A 19,964-nucleotide genomic window follows, 5' to 3' on the forward strand; every position below is an offset into this window, starting at 1 on the left:
ATATAAGTATCTTTTTAATTGCTCTCTTTTTGGTCTCTAATATATCCATCGATAATCTACAATGCAGACTAACTAAAGCTCTTTGACATCCTTACTGATTTTTAAGATTTTAATCAGTCCTGAGACCAAAGAGTTTGAGAATCCCTGCTTTTGAGTTTTGCAAGCTTTCTCTGATCAACATTAACAGGCTAAAGTAAAATAACAGTAGACAGTCCCATAATTAATTTTATGGAGTTTGTGCTGCTCCTCATAAATTAAGTTGAACCATGTGAAATTGTCAATGCTTCACCATTATTTGCTTACAAAATTTGTCATTTCATTGGTAAATCTAAAAAAAGATGATATTGTTAACCTGCCAGATGGGTTGTAGTCACCTTGGCATTTCAGAATTGCTTGGACAATGTTGGTAGAGTGCCTTTTGCTTTATCTGCACGCTCTTATCCAGGCTCCATTTATTAAATAACATGCTCTTTTCTAAGTATTTTATTCATTAATTTTGATTATAAAAGTAATACATGAGTTAGGAGAACCACAGACAAAAACAAGAAGGGGCATCTCTAATCCATCATCCCGAGGTAGCTTCCTAAGGGAGCATGCTTATCTATATGTTACTTTCACTCTGTTTTTCTCAGTCTATTTCACCTAAATTGGAGCACACTGTATTTTTTCCGTCTTAAATCCTACTTTTGTTATTTAACACCATTACATAAACATTTCCCATTTTCCTTAAAAATATGTTAATATTTTTCTGATTATAAAAATTAACATGCTAATTTTACTAATCTTTGAAAATATAAAAAATTACGAAGAATTAAATTACTCTACATGTCACCATGCAGAATAAACATGCTTATTATTTGGGTGTGTTTTTCTCTGTTTAGACATACTGTTTTACATTCTTGATGTCATATTGTTTATACAGTTTTAGACTCGTTTTCATAATGAGAAGCATCTTCCATGCTGTTGGAAAACTTGTCATAGACAGTTTGTTTATGGATAAACATTATCATATGCATGTCTTACACAGGATCTAACTGTGTAACTATTAATAACTACCCCACTATTTTTTATGTTGTTGGCACTTTCTCACAAACATAAAGAAAGCTGACCTGAACATCTTTAGGCAGACATCAATCTTGTTCTCTCCTGGAGGTGTTTCCCCTTTTTTCTCAAAAGTGGGGTCACCCCATTTCAGTGCAGAGGCTTCATCACCCAAGCACACCAAGAAAGTTCATGCACAAGAAATAGAGGAGAGAATGTTCTAGAACAGTGGTTCTCAACCTTTCTAATGCTCTGACCCTTTAATACAGCTCCTCATGTTGTGGTGTCCCCCAACCATAAAATTATTTTCGTTGCTACTTCATAACTGTAATTTCGCTACTGTTAATGAATCATAATGTAAATATCTGTGTTTTCCGATGGTCTTAGGCGACCCTGTTAGGGGTTCTCAACCTGTGGATCGCCCACAGGTTGAGAACCGCTGCTGTAGAGCCTAAGACCATCGGAAAACACAGATATTTACATTATGATTCATCAGCAGTAGCAAAATTACAGTTATGAAGTAGCAACGAAAATAACTTTAAGGTTGGGGGTCACCACAACATGAGGAGCTGTATTAAAGGGTCGGAGCATTAGAAAGGTTGAGAACCACTGTTCTGGAGGAAAAGGGCAGCTCCCCCCACTCTGTAGGGTAGATTTCTAGAAGTAGGACTACCGAGCCAACGGGCATGAACTTACATTTGGCTCTCTTATTCCAAATTGCTTTCTGAAATGTCCCAATTTACATTTCCATCTGCCATAAGAGCGCCAGAGCCTCTCCTACTACTCATCTATGCCAGGACTACGCTTTCTCTGTGTCTCCTACTCCTCCCTTCTCCTCTCTCTTCCCCTCCGCTCTCCTCTCCTCCCCCTTGTTTTCCAAAGGAACTTGATAGGGCAAACATCATCTTGTTTTAGTCTTTGTGACTTTGACCTTTAGTTGATGTTGCAGTTATTTCCCAAATATTATGTGCTAGCCACTGACTTTGCCTCTCTCTCTGTGTAGTGAGTCACTTTTATTTTCAAGGCGGCTGACTGGTGCTGGAGTCAAACCTTAATTAATATCTCTAGTCTGTAGTTATGAAATGAGAGAAGCCAACTAGCCCACAGGGCACTGCACTCCTTCTTTTGGCTTCATTATTACCTATTTGCTAACCAAATAGACTAACCAGCCCACTGTTAGAAATATCCCTGGCTGGCATACAAAATGTTGAAACCACAAGTAACCTTCTAATTATACCCTGCACTGGTCAACACCCCGCTACAGTCTAATTTGGGGCCCTATAATTTAAGAGGAAAGTGAATGACTTACATTTCAAAAAGGAGCAGTAACAGAAATGTCAACTTGGAACTGGCCTACCTAACTGGGAAGCCCAGTCTCATCTGGCTCCTTCCTCCGGGGTGAAGTTCCTGAATGGTCTGGTATACATCAACATATCTGAGATAGTCAATCTTAAAAGATGGGCCATGTCTAATTCTTTTTTTACATTTTTTCACAGAGATGCTGTGTAAGCATTTGGTTGGTTGTATACTGGAAACAATGGCCATGCGTGGGGAGAAAAAAGGAGGGGGGGAGGAGAATTGTTGTAAATATATTTAACAGAAAAAAATACCGAATACAGTATATATTAAAGGAGCGGACTCCAGAAGACAGTAAGAATCCTTGAATGAAAAACCTTGAAAACTCCTATTTATAATGTAACCAAGTTTCGGTCTAGACAGGAAGTATATGCTTCCCTAGGGTTAGAAAGAGATCAAATTGAAAGGGAAACACCCTAACATAAATGTCTAAAAACAGCAGACTCCCTGTTTTCCTGTGTTCTGGTGACCAGATCTCTTTATTTAACCATCTCCCAGGCCTCCCCAGTATCAATAGTGGTTCATAATGATGACCTGGGGGCACAGCAAGAGCTCAAAGTGCCCTCTGACTCATCAAGGAAATATTAAATTAAACGTATTTTGTCGTTGTCTAATTCTTTTAAAATTGGTAACCCATGTGTGGTATATATGATGATTCCCTATTAACCCAATATTTGTTTCCACCAGACCAGTGTTCAAATAATCCATTTCCCAACCACAAGCGAAGGATTGATATTGATTCTTAAATTGTAGTTGAGTACGCATCTCTATTGTATGTTACTCAGGGAATTTACATAAGCACGGCTGAATATCAGTTGTTTGCATGCTCTGTGATAAAAGTTCATTTTTAAAACCTCAAATTGCAATTTGTCAAAGTCCATTTGCCAGTTCTTTAACAATTTCAGCCAAATTGTAAATTGTATAACTGTCTGCATCATTTGCATACGTAATCATGTTAGAGTGATGGTATAATCTAGGCACATCATTTATGAGAAGAGGGAACAATAGCAGCCAGCTTCCAATTCTTGGGCTACTGAGAGTAATTTATTATGTGGCTGATGTTTTCTTTCTAATTTCCACCAAATGATCTCTTTTAGAATGATGAGCACTAAAGACGGCTGTCCCTCGTGTATTATCTTTACTGTTTTCCCAATCTTGAATTGAGAACCAAGATGAGCGCCATGTTACATTTCTGCTTCATTCACACACACACACACACACACACACACACACACAGTAATTTCAACCCAAAGAATATCACAAGAGTTCAATGAAACATCCTCCTCAAATGGTACCCCTGTGTTAAATTAATTTAATCTCTGGATCTGGTTATTGAGTATTCTTTTCTGTGCATTGACAATTTGCCAATTGCTTGCTTCCTATTTTTAATCAATCTTGCAGATAATTTACCAGCCAACTAAATCGTTTTCCTGGCCTATCGCACTCCTCTACCCGACGGAGAGCAAAAGTAAATACAATCAGTCTTGTGTTGCACCATCAGAAATTTATGATGACCCCAGGCAAGTAGCTTTCTGCAAGACTAATTTATGTATAGTCACATCTGTCACTGTGGCACTTGGACATGTCTCAGGCATTTTTATTAGTCATTCCTGGTAGCAACCCTGTGAGATCACAAGGTGGGTCTGATACGCCCTTTTTTGAGAGGTTTCTAACATTGTATTGGATGCCTACATGTTGGAACCCAGCCTCAAATCAGGAGTATGGTCCTGACCACAGATCAGGCTCACCCAGCAACATAGAAATCAGAATCTCTGCCTTGTCCTAATTAATTATTCCACTTATTAATTTCTTCCCCCACAATCAACACCGCGGCCCAGAGAGGAAATCACTCTCCTAGGATCATAAAACAATTTAGAGGTAGTAAGATTAAGCTTCCTTGTAGGTTAATGGTTAACAGGTACTCAGCCAGATCTGGATTCAAATCCTGGCTCAGCCGTTACTGTGTGACTTTAGGGCAAGTTGCCTACCTTCTCTGGCAATGCTGTCCTCTCCTTTAAAGTGAGGAAAATGATGCTTACCATACTGGGGTTACTCTGAGAGAGAAGGTAGTGACAGCTCACCATTAAAGGGTTTTCTGGGCTACGTGATTTGTACTTCTTACTGTGTTTAATCCACTCCACGGCCTTGTAGACACTGGAGGGTATCTTGTGTGGCATCCCTGATACTGGATCCATGTTCATCCCTCAGGAAACCATACCCTCTTTATGATGATACCATGTGGTGGAGAACACCACCATCTCAGCTGTCTTTCTCTCCCGTCTGCTGTTTATTTACTGAGCAAATTGTAGAATTCAGAGATACATCTTTCCAATTCAAGTTGCAAAGACACAGGTTAACAGAATTTAAAATAATTTTGCTTTGAAATACTTGTGGGGGCAGAGAGCCATTGATGAAGCTCTCTGCTAATTCACAGAACAAAGCCATACAATCTCAGCTTCCGTATACAAGCCTGAAACTCATTAGATCCAACTCTCTCCTGGTTATAAATGTACAGTTGTCACTGCCTCAAGCAGGGGCTATGCTCACCTACCCCTGAGCATGATTGAATGGTGGTTTATGCACATCAGGCTCTTAGAACTGCATGTGTCCTGTAGTAAGTCCTCAGTGCCTGTTAACTAATATTATTACTACTAGCCTTACCCTCCCTCTTCCCATCCTATCAGCTATAGTTGATAGATCAGCTTTTTAAATATCCAAAGCTAGGAAGAGTCTACTGTCCAGTTTGGTATGAATGGCTTTCACATGTTTATGGCCTAACAAAACCGCCTAAGTTTCTTGAAATGCTTAAGGGACAGAAACAAATGGGCATGCACTGTGCACAGGGCATCTTCAGAGATAGAAAGATGAAGAAGCCTTGAACCTTGACCTCAAAGACCTCAAGCTGTATTGAAGAAGTGGTGCAGGACTTGTCCATAATGCACATTAAATTGTGTTTTAGAGTTTGTATATATAAAATCCAACAGGACAGGAGGGATAATAGACCTTCTCAGAGGACGTGACATGACAGCAGAGCTTTGAAGGGTTAAGACTTTCTGCCTCCCTCCCTCCCTCCCTCCCTCCCTCCCCCCTTCCCTCCTTCCCTCCCTCCCTCCCTTTCTTTTTTCCTTCCTTCCTGAAATCTATTCAGCCTTCCTACTGAAAGCAAGGTACTGAGTGATAGGGAACAAAGTTAGTGGATGCATGATCTCAACTGTCAAGGTCATTCCAGTCATATGGAGAAGATACATATGTAGATGGATGACTACTGGACAATGGGGTAGCTGCTCATAAAGTAGGCACAGAAGGGCTATAGAAGTCCAGAAGAGAATCTCCTAAATTGGAATGATAGATCAGAGAAGGCTTTCAGGAAGAGGTGATGAAGGAGCCAAATTTAGAAGACTAGTTTGGGGAGATCAAGACGAATGGAGAAGATGGGAAAGAAAAAGGAAAAAAAAAAACAAGTGAGCTCAAGGCATGGAGACCTTAAAAGGGTTTGAGCTTTATGACATGTTGGGTAGTTCAGAATCAACATGAGGGTCGTAATGAAAGCAGAGTAAGGTTGGCGTAATGGTTAGGACTTCAATGGGGTGGAGGAGAGCAAAGGAGGTAGCCATTATAGACAGAGAACCAGCATAATCAAAGGCACGTGATGAAAAACAAATGAATTACATGAAAGAAGGCCAATAAGTTGTGTAGTGAGGCTGGAAGAGATGAGTCTGGAAAGGTCACATGGGGCAAAGCCCGCCTTCCTCCTGTGGAATGCCTGTCTGGCTCCCGCGGCGCCATCTGATTGGCCCAGTTCTCAGTGGTACAGTATAGTCATTCTAACTCCAGCAGCCCTAGCATTTCCCCTGCTATAGCAATGGTTTTACAACTCTGATTTTGATTCTGGGCCAAATTGGCCATATGGCTGGACTACCTCAGCAGAGAAACTCTTTGAGCCACTTGCCCTGGGTAATGTTCATATTTTCTTCTTGGGCTTCAGATTTCTATTCCATGGGGCTTTTGTTTCCCTTTGTTTTTTATTGAATTTATTGGTTAATAAGATTATATAGGTTACAGGTGTAAAATTCTATAACACATCATCTGTATATTGGAGTGTGTGTTCACCACCCCAAGTCAAATCTCCTTCCATCACGATGTATCCCCCTTTTACCTTCTTCTACCTCCCTCCCCACACCTCTCTTTCCCTTTGGTAATCACCATACTGTTTTCTGTATCTATAAGGTGTTTGTGTTTGTTTGTTTTTCATTAATCCCTTCACTTTTTTTACCCAGATCCCAGATCCCCTCCCTTCTGACAGCTGTCAGTCTGTCCTCTGTATCTAGGAGTCTGTCTCTATGTCCTTTGTTAGTTTATTTTGTTTGTTTGAATCCACATATAAGTGAAATAATATGGCATTTATCTTTCTCTGACTGGCTTCTTTCATTTAGCATAATACTATTTTTTAAAATATATTTTATTGATTTATTACAGAGAGGAAGAGAGAGGGATAGAGAGTTAGAAATATCGATGAGAGAGAATCATCGATCAGCTGCCTCTTGCACACTCCCCACCGGGGATGTGCCTGCAACCAAGGTACATGCCCTTGACCGGAATCGAACCCGGGACCTTTCAGTCTGCAGGCCTACGCTCTATCCACTGAGCCAAACCAGTTTCGGCCATTTAGCATAATACTCTTTAGGTCTATCCATATTTTCACAAAAAGTAAGATTTCCTTCTTTTTTACTGCCAAGTAGTATTCCATAGTATAAATATACCACAGCTTTTTTTATCCAGTCATCTACCGATGGGCTTTTGATTGGCCTCATATTTCAGCCAACAGTTAATGTTAGAAAAATATGGTTAGGAAATAAATTCCTAAGAGAGAGTTGGTTCAAAAGTAAGGCATTCTTTTAATTCTAGAGAATTTCAAGGGCTCAGAAATATTGGATCCAGCCCATATTTTAGCCACATGTACAAATTGTCACAAGGTTGGGATTCTCACACGTCACGTGTCCCGGGGTGAGCAGTGGGTGCTGGGCTGCAGCAGCTGCAGGGTAACAGTGAGCATAAGTCTTTGCACTTAAATGTCTTTTTGTAGAAGTTGATTATATGAGCCAAAAAAAGAAGGCTCATCCCACTGCTTTATGTTCTTGGTGTTTTCTGGGAATTTTGTCAATCTTCAGAAAACAGTCTGATCATTTTTAGATTGCATTAAATTCCTCAGAAACACTGGCATGCCGTACGTATCTTTCATTTTCTTCATAGAAAGTAAGCATTAATAACTGACAGCGATTTTCTTGTGTCACCAAATAGATGCCTATTGTGCTCTTTGTTTGGTACTGTAGATGCCAAAGAAACACAGTGCCTGTCTTAAGGAGATTTCGTATAATTCAGGATTATCCAAAACAAAACAAAAATAGTAAATCTTCCTTTTCTTTATTTTTTTAAGGAATTTTCACCATCTCTTTCCTTGTCTACAAGAGCCTTTCTCGAGCCAGAGTAGTTTTGGGTCATGTCTAAGATGCTTTAGCAGCATTTTCTTCTCAGATGGGTAACAAAGTCATTAAATCCCTTTGAATTCAGGAAACCAGCTTAGACACTCCAGGTTGGTTTGCAGAACAAAAGGAAATCCATTTGAAACATGCACATCCTTCATGGACAACATTGCCCTAATTGAGCAGGCTCTTTTGGTTGAAACTAACTGAAACCAAACCCACATTAGCTCAAGGAAAAATGGGAATATATTCCTTCCCCGGCTAAAATAGCTGGGGTATGTGGCTTCAGGCCAGCCTGACTCAGCAGCTCAAACAATAATGTCCATCTCACCCCACAACTCTTCCCACACCCACTCAGGTTCTGTTGGTCTCCTTTCAAGGTGGGGCATTCGCTTTGGTAGTCCCTGCCAGCTCCAGGCTTACATCCTCCCCTGGCGGAGCGCCTGTCATTGCCATGGCTCCAGCGGAGTGCTGGTTAGGGCTCTTGTTGTCTTCCTGTGGATCCATCACTGCAGAGTGGTGTGGAGTCCCACTGGCCAGGCTTGGGTCAACCCAGAGCCAATGGGTAGTAGTGTCAGCCATACCTAAACCAAACACACTGAGGGCAGGTGCCTCCCCGGCCAAGAAATGTCAAGGGCATGTTCCAACGAGAAAGAAGTAACCACGCTGTCCATTACAATTGCCTCTATAAAATCAGAATGTATTAGCAAATCCAGTGGTACCAGTCAGATAAAGGATGTATAACCAAAAAATAACAATACCATGTAACTGGTAATAGACAATTAAAAAGTAAGATGTGTCATCAAAAATTTGGGGTATTTTAATCTTCAAATACCAACGAGTTCCTTTGATTGCATTATTTTCATTGATTTCAACAAATTAAACTATAATTGGCCCAGATGATTTCTACACTGAGTTTCAGTTTTAAAAAAAAATAATTCTGTAATTCTATGAATTGGTGAGCTGATTAGTTCATTGTTTTGGAACCATCTAGAAGTGACTTTCAGGTCACAGAGTTAGGTAAACTACATGATACTGTGTAAACAGTCTGACATTTTACCCGGTTTTTTCAACTATGGCTTTCCCACAAGGCCACTAGAAGATACACTCCTTCAGGGAATTCTTTACTTAGTATTATTTTTTAGAAGAAGCAAGGAGAATTCAACTTTATATTTGAGTAAAAATATATCACGTCACTTTTATATGATTATTTAATAATATTACATTTTCCCTTAAAGTTCACAATTATATTTTCACCGTAACTCTAAATATATAAAATAGAAACGTATGAAAGAATTTTATGGGTGAAATAAAAAGTATTTCCTAGAAATATATAATAAAGTAGCTAAATAATTTTTAATTATTAACTTTTAAAAGCAAAATACAAGTGCAAATGTGAGACTAGAAATTCTTCTAATTTGATTTGATGTATTACTGTGAACCTAAATTATACTTTTCTGCATATAATCATTTTTAGTTTATTTCCCTCTTTATAACACTGATATGCTTTACCCAAACAAAACTTTCCATTTTAGTCTATTTATTTCATAACACACACATATTTTCTTTTACTTCCATGTTTTTTCATTGAGAACCTTGATTGCAACAAAAAGCAAAGGTGTGTGTGTGTGTATATATATATATATATATATATATATATATATATGTATAAAATATATATATATATATATAATTGACAAGAGTAGTCATTCTTTTTTTTAAGATCATAATAAATCCAGATTTATCAGATTTAGTGTTACTTCATAGGTCTAAAAAAAAAACAAAACAAAAAAACTAAGTACTTCCCACCTGCAAAGCATTGCTTACTTCGTTTCTGTATGGAATTCAGCAGCTCATCAAGAATGCAACAACATTCACTTGGGAGTCAGATTGTTCATCCTCGCACTGTAGCATCTGATCTGTTTTGAGGCTGCATTTTCCTCCACCATGGCCTCCCAAAGGTACTTGTTTTAGCGATGAGATTCACCATCTCTCTGGTGGACTCGGTGGTCTTACCTTGAGGTGTTAAGAATCGCTGAAGGCTAGAAGGACTTGTGTAAATTACAGCCATGCAGAGCGGCGTGGAAAAATCAATAAGTAATGAAATAGTACTGGAGTGAAGTAGCCAAGAGAGCAATGGGTGGGAAACTCCCAAGGATGCAGTTTCATTTTGTCAAAAGGTAAAAAGAGATGTTCCAGTGTGTTTCTATGAAACGGGCTTCCTTGGAAATGAGAGGCTATTGGTAGAGGCGGCAGGGGAGTCACGTCAGCATACCCACAAAGCAGGGTGAGCTGTGGACTTATGGGTGCAACCGTTTCATTTCAGACAACCATGCGTTTTATTCCAGGCAAGCAATAAATCTGGCATTTTCTTCATCCGTTTTGATATCTGCCTCCACCACAGGTTTCTGTACCCTACCTACCCAAGGATACCCCATTTCTTCTCTTCTCTAAGGGACCATCCATGTGCCTTCACAAACCATCTTCATCCTTTTTGATCCTGCGTTAGCCATGTCCCCCAAAGATGGGATGGCATGGTTGAAGTTGGACACTATTTCCCAAGGGTCCCCACTCATTCACAAACAACCCCAGACACATCAGCCTGGATGCTAAAATTCCCTAGTCTATGGGCCACTTTTGTGGTTGAGAGTCCCTGAACTGATATTTAAATCTGCTGGGGGCGGGGGGGGGGGGGGATTCTTTTCTTTTTTTTGAAAGTGCATTGTTCATGTCTTCGATATTGATTATTTATTTTGAGATGATAGAACAGATTTTTATAAAAAGAAGATTGGGGAGTGTTTGAATCTAAGACAGAAAGAAGTAGGTAGGGGAGAGGGATCCAATTCAGTCAGCTTTGCTAGGGAGAACCTGCTGCCTTTCCTCTTCTGGGTGGATGACCCTTTCACCTCTGTCCTTCCAAATGGTGAGAGGAGGCCTTTGGTCCTTATCCATCCACCTGGGGTCTAAGTGAAGCTGTGTGTATGAGCCAGCCACCAACTGAATCCAGGATCTGGATCAAGAAAAAAGGGATCATAAAGATATTACCTAAGAACTGATTGAAGTGATGGGATTATAGTAGTTTTTTGTTTCGTGTATATAGCTACTGGACAGAACAACGAAAACTGTAGGCTATCCCCCAACCTCTATTTTGGGTCAGTTGGTGTCACTCCAGCTATGGGGGCTTGTTTACACCTTAAAAAAATAAAATAAAAGTGATACCAGCATGGGAGACAAGAAAATAACCATGGGTGTTTGTTCAATTAAAAGACTTGCAGTCCTAGCGATATTGTGACTTGAGTCTTAAAACACCAAATAAAACACTCTGCTTATTTCCTTTCTTTTTAATGACACCCACCTACATTTGAATAATTGACAAGCAGAATCGTTTATATCTGGTAAAACAGGGCAATAACCATAAAGTGAAAAGCATTGAGATGTGAACCAATGGCCGGCCCATTCCCAGCCCATTTATGAAATGTTGAGTATGTTTCCTGATAACTAATGAACTAGCCTTGATTATCATTTTCTATTCTCCGTCTATAGAGTATCTACCTATATTTTGTGGCATGGGAAATGAAGGCATTATTACATTTCACAAAAATGGGTATGATTAGGGTCCCAGAAAAACACTTTCCTCTGAAATATCCAGATAAATAATTAATGAGGAAGTGGTTTAGGTAGCCTAACGTATCTGGGCATTTTACTTCCCTCTTCTTCTTGCATCAACATACAAAATCAAATTGCTTTCTTTGGCCCCATCATGTGCTACCACATCTGGATGGTGGTACCAAGATGAAAAATCCAACAGACAACAGACAAGTATTATATTTGTTCCACTCACCATACCCAGTTTGCATGTCTCCCCTCTACTCCATGTTCCTCTAGTAAGCACCTGCTAGTCATGCTCCCATACCATGGACATAGCAAAACCCACCTCCTCCAGCAATCCATCCATTGATGCCATTATCCATTGTTTATGACATTGCAACCGCAGTAATGAATTGATATGTCTTGATCTTTGAAATACTTAGGCAGGAGGCCACACATTATAAGAAGGAGAAAAAAAAACGAAAAAAAACAATGTCAAGACAACTCTCTTTGGCGGGGGCTGGAAATGGATATTGTGCAGGAAAATGCATTAAAGTTGAAAAGGGTTTTGTTTAACGTGATGGTTTTAAAGACGTAAACAATTACGATGAGCAATAACTCCTTCCCTCAGAACACCATGGAGAAGCCCTACATAGGCCAGGGTGCTGGTGTGATTCCAAGTCGTGCTACCACCATGAAACACTAGGGGTCACCATATTAATACCAGTGTCCTGGCTCCATTGCCCTCCAGTCCAGAGAGCCTACCATCCCACAGCTCTTGGCTCCCTGATTATTCAAGGAATGTTGCTCCGTGCCTATCGTTCATGGCGTGCCCATTTACAGTTACCTCAAGCACCACTGAAATAATGGGGTAGAGTCCTCTCTAAGCCTCTTTCTGGTGAATGACATTTTTTAAGGGCCACCTAAGAGTTATCAATCCATTATTTAGGGCTAGATGTAACGGTAAGGGGTGTGTGGGCCAGTTAACCAAATATAGAGCATTTTCACTCAATAGCTGCACAGTATGCCAATTCAGATATTCTGTTAAAGCCGGAGTCTCTCAGAGCCCAGGACTGATGCCTCTGTTGACTAAAAAGTTAATGTCTCTTCTTTTGTCCTTTTGTTTCTCATCTCTTTCTGTTTTCAATCCTCAGCTCAGAAATTATTTTCCTAAGAAGGAATGTAAGCAGTTGTCTGTAATCTACAGATATGTTATCACTAGGCTCCACCACAGTCCCTAACATCAGAATGAGAAACTGTTGGCCCAGGTCCGGGGAAGCGGGGGTTGGGCATCTCAGAGTGATATGATTCCTCTTATTTCTATTTCCGTTTTAAGAAAAATCCTTACCCACCCCACCACCGTAAGCAGGAAGCTCTAGTTACATCATTCAGAGTAGATCTTCTAAAGGCGAGGATTAAAGCCTTCAAAGATCTATGAATAGCATTTAAACCATTTAAAAAAAACAACAACAACTCAGTATTGCAAAGAAAACAGATGGCAACTGATAATAATGGTAAGATCATAACCTAGATAGAGTGCAATTCAAAGTCAGAATTCATATAAAAGCTCCTGGGTTTTCTGTGTTTTTGACATGTTCTCTTTGTTTCTCTTTCGTCTATTTATTGAGTTCCTAATATGTGGAGACATGTGTTAGGCAGTGAAGGAGATATATATATATGAAAGCCAAGTGACTGGAATGACCGTAAGGACTGGAACAACCAGTCACTATGACCATGCACTGTGGCTGGCCAACCTTCTATAGCCCCTCCCCCTGGCCGGCCGGGCCCAATAGGCCCAATCAGCATGGGCCAGCCAGACCTCACCTTGCACAAATTCGTGCACTAGGCCTCTAGTATAATATAAAGATATACATGTGCAAAGAAGTTAACCAATGATTACAGTTTTCTCTTCCCTGTCCTCACTATTTGTGCAACTACCTGACCCAAATATATTCTTTCTCCATCCACCACTTCTCTCCAAGCCTGTTCAGTCATAGCCTCTTACTTTCTCCTGCATACCTACTCTTCTGTACTCCCTTTCCCTTACATTCACCCTTCCTCTTTTTCTCTCTCTAGCCTGTTTAACTGGACATAATTGTGAAGAAACTAAAATGTAGAATAACCATGGTTTAGTGGGACAGTGATTCAAAATATTTCTACATAGCAAAATTAATTATGCAAAGGCAATGGTACTGACGTAGAGAAATAAATCAAAAGCTAGCAAAAGGTGGTATTTGTTGAGAAGGTATTTTGGGAGACTTGAAATATGCTTTTGTCTAACCTGAAAATTAAACTCGTGTGGGTCCAACCCTTAATTCCTAACAAATTACAATGGAGTTGTCCAGGGTATAATCAAATCTAAGGGTATATTTGCCATTATTTGTGGGGGGTTTTAATTTCAGTTTTCTCAAACCCTAGCCTATAAAAAACCATCCACAAGAGAGTTCTTTATCTTACTTAAAATAAGGAAACTTTCATTGTTAACTGAGAGCTTCACACCTTTGATGTTCCATTTTTCCAGAATTTGGATTTCTTTAAAAAGTGGCTCTTGGCTATTTGCAGCTGCTGAATAGTGGGAATAGAGGGAGAAAGAGAATTTCTAGACTCTCTCAGAGCTGGGTACATTGGGCTTGCACAGAAATTGCAATGGCATGCATCAAAGGCATAGAACTTGAGAAAGAGACTGCAAAGCCTAGTTCAGGTTCAGTCATATGATACATTTTATGTTTGTTTAGGACCATTAGTTGATGGTGACCATATTGAAATTGTCTAGGCAGATGCTTATCCTTGCTACATTCAAAGCTGTTCCCAGATGCTCCTGATGATTTAATAAATGAGAAGTCAATAAAACAGAGCTTCCTAACCAAAGTTCTGTGTACCCCAGGGATTTTGTGGGTGGGTTGAAACACCCTGAAAAAAAATGTGGGAAACTTCTTAGGAATGTTAACTTTTCTTCAGAGAGAATCCATAACAATTATCACCTCAAACAATCCATGCATCCATGACCCCCCCTCCTGCCCCCGGCAGCTTATGAACCCTTGGACTTGAGTATCTTGCTTTAGTGAGGTTTTCCATAACGGAGTCTCTTGGTCTGGCTTCATCACTGTATAGACTAGAAAAATTTGATCAATAAGAATAATATTCTTGCCCAGCCAGCATGGCTATGTTGAGTGTTGATCTATGAACCAGAAGGTCATGGTTCGATTCCCAGTCAGGGGACATGCTCGGGTTGTGAGCTTGATCCCCAGTAGGGGATGTGCAGGAGGCAGCTGATTGGTGATTCTCATCATTGATGTCTCTCTCTCTCCCTCCCTCTCTCTGAAATGACTATTAATATATATGCCTAAATGACTATTGCAACCATTTCTGAATAACCAGAACGACTGGAACAACCGAAATGACCGTTTGACCAGTGGCTATGATGCACACTGACCACTAGGGGGAAGACACTCAACACAGGATCTGCTCCCTGGTGGTCAGTGTGCTCCCACAGCTGGCCAAACTCCCACAGTCCCTCCCCACCCCCCAAGCCAGCTGCCCAACCTATCTTGGTCCTGATTTGGACTAGGCAAGACAGCCCCTATTACCCCAATCCCAGCCAGGCTAAGGGACCCCACCTGTACACGAATTTGTGCACCAGGCCTCTAGTATACATACATACATTTTAAAAATAATAATACTCTTAATATTTCTTGAGTGGTTACCATGTAGCATGTGCTCTGGCACATGTTTCTAAGCACATTATGTGTATTTATTGAATCCTTATCTGGCAGAAACCACTATCACTGCTGTGAAGCTGAGGATGCTGAACCAGAATGGGGGCAGCTTGCCCAAGGACACAGAGCAGAAAGGTGGCCGAGTTAGGACACAACCAAAGTGTTGGCCCCATAGTCCATGGTCTTGACTGAGAGCTTAACCACTATACCATACTGCCTCTTGACTGAGAGGTACTTTCAGACAAGGGTCATTCCTTTTAAAACAAAATAGACTGAGAGTCTAAGGAACTGTGACCACTAACAAGTGAGTGAGAAAACAACCCTTCACTTGCCTCACCCCACTCCTCATTCCCAGGATATCGGCAACTCAACTCGGAGGAGCACCACCAAGTGGCACGGTGCTCCTTGGTCGCTGGAGAGGGCTCCAGGGCAGCAGGCAGGGGCTGTGGGTCCAAAGAGGCAGGTTAGGGTAGGGGTCCACCTGCAGGATCCTTGGCGTTTCCCATTTGAACAGCATTTTCTAGTTGACCATTCACAGCCCCACCTCTCCTTTCTGAGATGTCCCCTCCTCCCCTGCAAGGAAGACAGGCTGGAGACTATTTCACGGCTTAGCAAACCGAGGCTCAGAGTGGATGCACCTTCCCCAGGATTCCAGGACTCGGTGTGGGCAGAGCTGTGTCTAGTCTAGGACCCAGCACTCTGGACCCCCGGTCCTGTTCTCTTTCCACTTCCCTGCCTGGCCTGTCGCTACCACCTGGGAAACGCAACAGCCACGTAGGCAAGAATCCGCATGCACCCGGCTCCTCTGCAGCAGCATCTTTTCATGTGCGGGCATCTAGTAGGCCCAACCCTGAGCCAGTGAGAGACTCATTGCTTCTGCTCTGTCATCAAACCCGCAAACAACCCAATGAGGTGGCCGTTAGTGCTTGACTTCCCCCACAGGGAAACTGAGGCACAGGAGCACAGCGAGTAGCTTACAAAACCCGGACACAGACCCAGACATCTGTCTTCAGGACTCCATCCCCGGCCCTGCCGCCATCCAGGAGACAGGAAAAGGCAGAGGAGGAGGGAACGAGCAGCCCCTGTGTGTGATGAGCAGTGCTTTCTCCCTTCCCCGAGGACGGCGCCAATGGAAATCTATCTTCAGCGCTAGCACATGAGGTTAAAATTAAAGAGGACAATTATGAGCGATTAGTCACTGGATGGGGCCGCATGGGCGTCTTCAAACACAGGCCAGGCTCTCCCTCCCCGGGACCTGGCACTGGAGCCACGGAAAAGCCTTCTCCGGGCCTGGGCCTCCGGGATTCACTCCCTTAAAGGAGCCGGTGCCGCAGCTCCTGGGAAACAAGGGCCCCATTTCTCAGGGGTGTCGGATCCAGTGGGCCCCGCGAGAAAGTTCTTTGGCACCCGGGACCCTGAAACTCACACCAGAGCCGCTGGCACGGGATCGCACTCCTGTGCTGAGGCCTCAGGAAGGGAGCAGCAGGCGCTCCGCCTTTTTGTTCTAAAAGCCCAGGAAGCCCGGGCGGCGGGGGTTTGGGTTTCAGCGCCTCTGAATGCACCATTTCAAGCCGCCGCTCTTCCTACACGTTCATTCATCCCGCGGTCCCCAGAGAAGCATCCTGAATGGACACGGAGGGGCGGGGAGGGCTCTGAAAGGCCGTGGGGATCAAGTGTTTGGGAGGGAGCCTCTGGGCTGCAGGGAAGGCCACAGGGAGGCCCACGTGCCAGGGCGGAAGGGGCCTCTGTCCCCGGATCCCCCCGGAATCAGAAGAGGGGCCTTCAGGACTGTGCAGGAGCCCCAGGCGCAGACCGCGGCCAGGGCCACTGAGCCTCTGCCAGCAGCGCTTCCGCAGGGAGAGGCCCGAACGCCACACCTTTGATGTGCCCAGTGGGTAAAATTCCTCTTTGTGGAGCCTTCCCTGGGCTTCCAACGTCATGTCTGCTGAAGAGTGTGTTCACAGCGTGAAGGAGGCCTAGCCCCCAGGCGGCTGCCAGCCGGAGGGGCCACCGGGCTCCCTTCCAGGTGGCCCGGGGTCCCTGGGGCAGCCCAGCGCGGGTACCTGGCCCCGGCCCCAGGGAATTCAGGCTTCTCCTCCGGCAGCAAAGCATATATTTATTCGGGTGGGTTCTTGCCAAAAGAGCCGTGGGTAGGAGGGAGCCAGAGAAAGGGCTGAGTGCTGGCCACTGCGAGAGAAAAGGCCGGGGTTGGAGAGAGCGAGCCGGCGGGGGGGAGGGGGGGGGAGGCGGGGAGGGGCTTTGTTTTGTTCCTGCCGCAGTTTCTCCTTCGGAGATCTAAAATCTGCAAGTTTTACGTCAAAGCCTTCTCCAAACGACTTGATGGAGGGTTTTTTGTTGTTGTCGGGCTGCTGCGCTCCCAGGACTCATTGGGATGGCAGGATAGAAATTAATTAGAGGCTGTTTGGAGGAGGGCTTTGCAAGACAGCCCGAGGCGACGCTTCAGTCTGGTTGTTAGAAGCAATATCATCACCGGCTCCTCGCGCGGCGAACAGGCCCGCGCAGGGGCGGCTGGGGGGGAGCCACGCATGTTCAAGGCAGACATCAGAGCCAAGACTTCCTCCCAGAGAGATTACTTACCACAAACCAGGGGATCTACCTGCTGACAACCTCAGAAATACGTCTTGTTTCATTTTCAGATTTTTTCAGGGAGGCTACGTAAGGAAGCGTGCAGAATCCCGATGCAACAGCGTGGGGAGGAGGCGGGCTCTGCACAGGGCATGCAGGCAGACATGAGGAGGGCAGGGCCCGTACCAGGCACCACGTGTCCCCCTGTAGGGGGTGGCAAACTGAAAAGGAGGGAACTCGAGGACTTGGCATGTTTCTTCCTGACCAAAGCTGACCAAGGGTTCTTTCAAATGCAGACATTTTTACAAGAAAAATAATCCAAGCGCTCTTCCCCCTTCTGGTCATTTTCTTTCTCCCTTCCCCTCCCCTGCCGTCCTCACACCTCCTCCCCTCTCCCACCCGCTCCTCCTCCTCTCCCTGCAGTCCTGGGTCAGTGTGTGAGCTGGAAGGTTGACTGTGGGAACCGGCTCCGCACAGCCAGGTACAATAGTGCAAAGCGTGAGAGCAATCCCTGAACGTCATCCGCTGTGGTGGCTCTCCCTGCGGGGACTTCACCCCGAAACAGAGGGAGCCTGGGTCCCCGCCTCCAGAGTGCGCTGGACTCTCACGGGAGAGCCTGTGACACAGTCTCTCTCCAGACCTGGGTGAAGACATTAGCTGCGTCTCTAAGACATGTCCGTGATGTGGACAATAATTAAGCTCCCTGTTTTATGGACGGAAAAACTGAGATTGTTCCTATTCCTCGTGTCCAGAAAAAGACAATCTACTGTAAGCTAAAAAAAAAAAAAAAAAAAAAAAAAAAATTGGAAATTCTTAGAGCCCTTCCCTCTCTCTAAACGTAGCTGTGTCTATTTTATTGCCTATAATTGCTTCCTTGCGTCATGTTGGGGGCGGGCGGGGGGGAGGGGGTAAGCCAATGGGAACAATTACAAAAGAGAAAGAAAAGAAATAGCAACTTTTCTCCAAAACAGCCACTTCCAAAATGAATTCACCAGCTGCTAACATCTAGCCTTCCACCGAACATGTCCGCAGCTCCCTGCTTTCCAAAGTGCGTTCCTTAAGAGAAGGCCAGTTCCCTTGACCTTGGATGAGGAATGATCGTGGCACTCAGCACATCTTCAGGAGAAACCAGAAGATTTCTAGGAAGGCTCTCCGAGAGTCCGAATGATTCCCGAGGGGATGTGAGACAGTGGGGGGTTAAGCTAACATCGCTCCCAGGTCCTAGCTGCTTGCTCCGACCCATCATAGCCAGACAGGTGCGAAATGGGCCCAGCACGTGGAGACAATGGCAGCTGGCTCACGCGCTCGGGAGGAGAGCCTAGGCCCACGCCATGCCCAGTTGCTCTCTGCCGAAGGGAAGCGGAAGGAGATACGTGAGGACTGCTCTCAGACACCAGGCACCTATAGGAGAGGGTCAAGGACTGGCCACAGGAAGCCAGATTCCCTCAGTAAGGGCTTTCAGATCGAACCAGTCTGCCCGAAAACCAATCTGCCCCTTTATAAGCAGCCAACATATCTAGAACCATGGAAATTAAAGATGGGAAGACCTGTTTTAAGTCTTCTAAATCATTCCCTAGGGCCCAGGGCAGGCTCGGTCTCTGTTGTGCATTTGTTAGCACGGTGTCAGGCCTCATTTCAAGTGTCTGGAGCAATGGACTCATAGGAGGCAGAGACCGTGGTGTCTGCCCACCCCATGAGCAGTGGTATGGGGTTATAGTCCTCTGAGCTGCTGGCTGGCCCTTGGCCTGACCAGAAAGGGTTTGCACGCCCCAGGGCTGGGCCCAGAAGAAACCAGCAGCTTCTAGAAAGTCACCTCTCTACGCTTACCTAGAGGAGCACCGTGCCTTCCAGAAGCATCCAGAGGCCCCCGTCTCTGCACATAGATTGCCACCAAGGGAGGGGAGAGAGTCCAGGCTCACCAGGACTCATTCTAAACCAAAACAAACCCTCTTCCCCAAGGAAGCAGCTTCTCTCACACATCTTATTCTGCGCTGATCAGCAGGCAACCGAACCGTGTTCCCGACCGGCGGCAGAATGGAGGAAAACATTTTCAAAGACGCCAGGGGTTTATTCTAGGACATTCAGGACCCAGTCATACGAACAGAAGGGCAGATGACTTCACAATAGTACAGTCAGGGTTTTTCTGAGAAAAACCATTTTTCTTTTTATCTCTGTTCCCAGCTGGAGAGGAAGCAAG

The sequence above is a fragment of the Pipistrellus hanaki genome (assembly GCF_964339955.1).
Source record: "Pipistrellus hanaki genome assembly, chromosome: 15".
Classification (NCBI taxonomy): domain Eukaryota; kingdom Metazoa; phylum Chordata; class Mammalia; order Chiroptera; family Vespertilionidae; genus Pipistrellus; species Pipistrellus hanaki.